The sequence below is a fragment of the Phocoena sinus genome, chromosome 3 (genome assembly GCF_008692025.1).
Source record: "Phocoena sinus isolate mPhoSin1 chromosome 3, mPhoSin1.pri, whole genome shotgun sequence".
Taxonomy (NCBI): domain Eukaryota; kingdom Metazoa; phylum Chordata; class Mammalia; order Artiodactyla; family Phocoenidae; genus Phocoena; species Phocoena sinus.
In genome coordinates, this window is record NC_045765.1 from 70590995 (window position 1) to 70596994 (window position 6000).

The following is a 6000-nucleotide window of genomic DNA, read 5'->3' on the forward strand; positions in this document are numbered from 1 at the left end:
AGCCGCTGTTGCTCTGTGGACATCCACTCCAGAGCCCAACTTCATAGCTGTTCCATGGTGCCTATGCATCAGACACCAATGCCAACTCTACCACGACGGCTCTCATGAGCTGGACATGGATCCAAAAGGGATACCCTTTGCCATGACAACCCCAGCAGGAGAAGAAAGATCAGGAGTTCCCTAGAAGACTTTACCACCAAAGACCCCATCAGACCCCACCACTGCTTCAGACAGTCACGGCCCTGGCCAATGAAGACCCCAGCAATCTTTGTGAACAGTGACCTCAGCTGATGGAGCTGCAGGGAGCAGCAGCACCAGGACTTACCTGGAGCCAGAACTACCACACCCCACTCAGCCACTGCCCTTGTACCACATGCTGATGATCTTTTCCCACCAAAACCTGTCCATAAATTCTGGAAGAGGTTACTGTTCCATCAAATGCAGAGACATCAACACAAGCCTACAATAAAGGTGAAAAATCAAGGAAGCATGACACAACAAAAGAAACACAATAATTTTCCAGTAATCAACTCCAAAGAAATAAAAACTATGAATTGACAGAGAATTCAAGATAATTGGTTTAAGGAAGACTAGTGAGCTATAAGAATACAAATAGACAAATTAGGAAAACAATACATAAACCAAATGAGAAGCTCAACAGAGAGAGAGAGAGAGAGAGAAATCATAAAAACAAAACAACAAAATCCAAAAAAACATTCTGGAGCTGAAGATTATAATGGAATGAACAAAAATGCAAGAAAAACATCAACAGCAGGCTTTAATGATACAGAAGAAAGAATCTGTGAACTTGAGAACAGGTCATTTGTTATTTATCCAGTCAGAGGAGAAAAAAGAAAAAAGAATGAAAAACTGAAGAAATCCTATGTGAATTATGGGATACCATTAAGTGAAACAATATATGTACTATGAGAGTACCAAAAGAGAGAAAGGGGGCAGAAAGCTTATGTAAAGAAATAATGACTAGAGAGATCAAGATGGTGGAGTAGGAGGACGCTAAGCTTGTCTCCCCTCCATGAACACATCAAAAAAATATATATATATATACATGTGGAGCAATTCTTACTGAAAACAAACTGTAGACTGGCAGAAAGACTATAAAGGTGATAAAGAAACCAAGGCTATAAAGAAAGAGCCACACAAAGTCAGGTAGGAAGGAAAGAGAAGTGATCATGTCAGGACCTGCACCCCTGGGAGGGGACACAGAAGGGGGGTATTACACAGGCCTGGAGATACTTGCTGGGAAGTGAGTGGTTCAAACCACATATGGGATGTGCCAGACCTTGAGTCCAATACCAGGAAGATGAGTCCCCTTGGCTTGTTTGAGGACCAGTAAGACTGGTAGGGGGGCTGTGAGAAACTTGGACTGCACTTGTGAAGTGCAAGCACATGCTTCCTTGTTCCCCAAACAAGGCTGAGTAAGCAGTTTGAGACTGCCTGGGACTCTGGCCAGTTTCCCATGACACCCCACCATGCACCCTGGCCCACACTGAGTGCCCACTCTGGCCCCTCTTGCTCTGTGGGGCAGCATCCCACTAGGATGAAGGTTGCTGCTGCCAGGGGGAATGTGCAGTTGTGGAGGACAGAGCTGGCTTATACCTGGCACTACATCTGAATGGGTTTGGAATGGCCCTTACTGGCACTCTTGGAGGCAGCAGATCAGGAGTGGTCTGGAACTCTGAATGGTATATGGGACCACTCCAGTACAGGCCCTGGCCTGCAATGGGTGCCTGATCTGGCCCGCACTGGGTGCCTGATCTGGCCCCTCTTGCTCCAACTCTGCTTCCATCTGGAGCTAAGGTATTAATGCTGGGCGGAGTGAGGAGCACACACTTAGAACAGAACCAGCTTGGATCCAAGCCTCAGGGCCTCTTCTTTAGCACCTTGAGACCTGAAGCCACCCTCAATACAGTGGTGTCAGGCACTGAACATAGGAGAAGCCCCAGCTCACACCTGGCTCTGGCTCTAGCTCTGCCATCTCTGTGGCCCACCTCAGTGATAGCTGTCAGCATACCCTGGGGGAAGACATGACTTGTGTTCTCCCATCAAAAGCCACTAGACACACACAGACTGTAGATGGACACACCCACATAAGGACACCCCTTCAAGACCAGGATGGGTAACTCTTACATCTAATTTCATAGAAAGAGAAACTTATGGAAAATGAAAAGACAGGAATTTGTTTCAAATGCAAGAATAAGAAAATAACCTCTGCACACATCCTGAGCTGACATGTCAGTGCATCCATTTCTCACCAGGATCTCTACCTGAATCACCAGGTAAAAGGCCTCTGCCCATTATAAACAAGTGAAACTAGACAGAGCACAAAGGAAAACAAAAGCTTTGTAAGGGTCTGAGGACAAGAAGGCAGAGTAGAAGGACCTGAGCTCACCTGCTCTCATGAAAACACCCAAATCACAACTAACTGCTGAACAACCATCAACAAAAGAGACTCGAACCTACTGAAAATGATATTCTACTTCCAAAGACAAAGAAGAAGCAACAACAAGATGGGGGCAGACACCAGAAGCAGCAGCAACTAAATTCCTGCAGCCTGTGGGACTGCAAACACAGAAAGTTAGACGAAATGAGATGGCAGGGCAATATGTTCCAGATGAAGGAACAAGATAAAACCCCAGAAGAACAAGTGAAACAGAGATAGACAATCTACCTAAAAAAATAATTCAGAGAAATGATAGTAAAGATGATCCAAGATCTCAGAAAAAGAATGGAGGCACAGACCAAGAAGACATAAGAAATGCTTAACAAAGAGCTAGATGATATAAAAAACAAAGAGTTGAACAATACAATAACTGAAATGAAAAATACACCAGAAGGAATCAATAGGAAAATAAATGAGGCAGAAGAACAGATAAGTGAGCTGGAAGAAAGAATTGTGGAAAGCATTACTGTGGAACAGAATAAAGAAAAAAGAATGAAAAGAAATTAGGACACTTTAAGAGACATCTGGGACAACGTCAAATTCACCAACATTCACATTATAGGGGTCCCAGAGGCGAAGAGAGAGAGAAAAGGCCTGAGAAAATACATGAAGAGATAATAGCTGAAAACTTCCCTAACTCGGAAAGGAACCAGTCACCCAAGTTCAGGAAGCACAGAGAGTCCCAGGCAGGATAAACCCAAGGAGAAACACACTGAGGAACACATTAATCAAATTGACAAAAATTAAAGACAAAGAGACAATATTAAAGCAACAAGGGAAAAGCAACAAACAACATACAAGGAAATTCCCATAAAGTAATCAGCTGATTTCTCAGCAGAAACTCTGTGGGTCAGAAGGGAGTGGCATGATATATTTCAAGTGATAAAAGGGAAAAGCCTACAACCAAGAATACTCTACCCATCAAGGCTCTCATTCAGATTTGACAAAGAAATCAAAAGCTTTACAGACAAGCAAAAGCTAAGAGAATTCAGCACCACTAGACCAGCTTTGTAACAAATGCTAAAGGAACTTCTCTAGAAGGAAAGGAAAGGTCACAACTAGAAACAAGAAAATTACAAATGGGAAGGCTCACCAGTAAAGGCAAACATAAATGTAGTAGATCATCCACACACAAATATGATATCAAAACCAGCAATTGTGAGAAGAGGAGAGTACAAATGCAGGATATTGGATGTGCATTTGAAATTAAGAGACCAGCAACTTAAAATAGTTGTGTATATATATAAACTGCTACATCAAAAACTCATGGTAACCACAAACAAAAAGTCTACAATAGATGTACACACAAAAAAGAAAATGCAATACAAACACAACACTAAAGATAGTCATCAAATCACAATAGAACAAAAGAGGAAGGGAAGAAAAAAGACCTACGAAAACAAGTCCAAAACAATGAATAAAATGGCAATAAGAACATACATATCAATAATTACCTGAAATGTAAACAGATTAAACCAAAAACATAGACTGGCTGAATGCATACAAAAACAACACCCATATATGTGCTGTCTAAAAGAGACACACTTCAGATCTAGGGACACATACAGAATGAAAGTGAGGGGATGGAAAAAGGTATTTCATGCAAATGAAAATCAAAAGAAAGCTGGAGTAGCAATACTGATATCAGACAAAATAGACCTTAAAAAAAAAGACTGTTACAAGAGACAAAGAAGGACACTACATAATGATCAAGCAATCCATCCAAGAAGAAGATGTAGCAATTGTAAATATATATGCACCCAACATAGGAGCACCTCAATATATAAGGCAAATGCTAACAGTCATAAAAGGAGAAATTGACAGTAACACAATAATAGTGAGGGGCTTTAATACCCCATTTACATCAAGGGACAGATCATCCAGACAGAAAATCAATAAGGAAACACAGGCCTTAAATGACACATTAGACCAGATGGACTTAATTGATATTTATAGCACATTCCATCCAAAAGCAGCACAATACACCTTCTCAAGTGCACATAGAACATTCTCCAGGATAGATCACATGCTGGGCCACAAAGCAAGCCTCAGTAAATTTAAGAAAATTGAAATCATATCTAGCACCTTGCCTGACCACAACACGATGAGATTAGAAATCAACTACAAGAAAACAATTGTGAGCAGAAACATGTGGAGGCTAAACAATATATTACTAAACAACCACTGGATCACTGAACAAATCAAACAGGAAATAAAAAATACCTAGAGACAAATGAAAACGAAAACAGGATGATCCAAAACATATGAAATGTGGCAAAAGCAGTTCTAAGAGGGAACTTTATAGCAATACAATCTTACCTCAGGAAATAAGAAAAATCAAAAATAAGCAACCCAACTTTATACCTAAGCAACTAGAGAAAGAACAAATAAAACCTAGAGTTAGCTGAAAGAAAGAAATCATAAAAATCAGAGCAGAAATAAAAGAAATAGAGATGAAGAAAACAATAGGAAACATCAATGAAACTAAAGGCTGGTTCTTTGAAAAAATAAGCAAAATTGATAAACCTTGAGCCAGACACATCAAGATAAAAAGGGAGAGGGCTCAAATCAATAAAGTTAGAAATGAAAAAGGAGAAGTTACAACTAACACCATAGAATTACAAAGGATTATAAGACACCACTACAAGAAACTATATGCCAATAAAATGGAGAATCTAGAAGAAATGGAAAAATTTCTAGAAAGCTACAATCTCCCAAATCTGAACCAGGAAGAAATAGAAAGTATAAACAGACCAATCACAAGTACTGAAATTGAAACTCCCAATGAACAAAAGTACAGGACCAGATGGCTTCACAGGCGAATTCTATCAAACATTTAGAGAAGAGTTAACACTGATCCTTCTGAAACTGTTTCAAAAAACTGCAGAGGAAGAAACACTCCTTAACTCATTTTATGAGGCCATCATTCTGATACCAGTACCAGACAAAGATACTGCAAAAAAAAAAAAGCGAATTAAAGACCAATATCACTGATGAACATAGACGTAAAAGTCCTCAACAAAATACTTGCAAACTGAATCCAACAGTGCATTAAAAGGATTATGCACCATGTAAAGTGGAATTTATCGAAGGGATGCAAGGATTTTTCAGTAACTGCAAATCAGTGTGATACTCCATGTTTACAAATTGAAAAATAAAACCATATGTTCATGCTCACTTTGGCAGCACATATGCTAAAATTAGAATGATACAGAGAACATTAGCATGGCCCCTGTGCAAGGATGAAATGGAAATTCATAAAGCATTTCATATTTTTAACAGACATAAAGGGAGAAATTGACAGGAATACAATAATACTAGGAGAATTTAACACCCTACTCACATCAATAGACAGATCTTCCAGACACAGAATCAATAAGGCAACAGAGATACTAAATGATACACTAGAACGGTTAGATTTAATTGAGATTTTTAGGAAATTACATCCAAAAAACCAGAATACACATTCTTTTTGGTACACGTGGAACATTCTCTAGGATTGAACACATATTAGGGCACAAAACAATGCTCAGCAAATT

At 39.7% G+C, this 6000-nt stretch overlaps 1 non-coding gene across 1 annotated transcript; it reads left to right on the forward strand.

The window, feature by feature from the left end:
- Nucleotides 1-5631: 5631 nt before the first annotated feature.
- Nucleotides 5632-5738, forward strand: LOC116752359. Its single transcript, XR_004349445.1, has one exon. It is a non-coding gene; the product is annotated as a U6 spliceosomal RNA (small nuclear RNA).
- The last annotated feature ends 262 nt before the right edge of the window (nucleotides 5739-6000 follow it).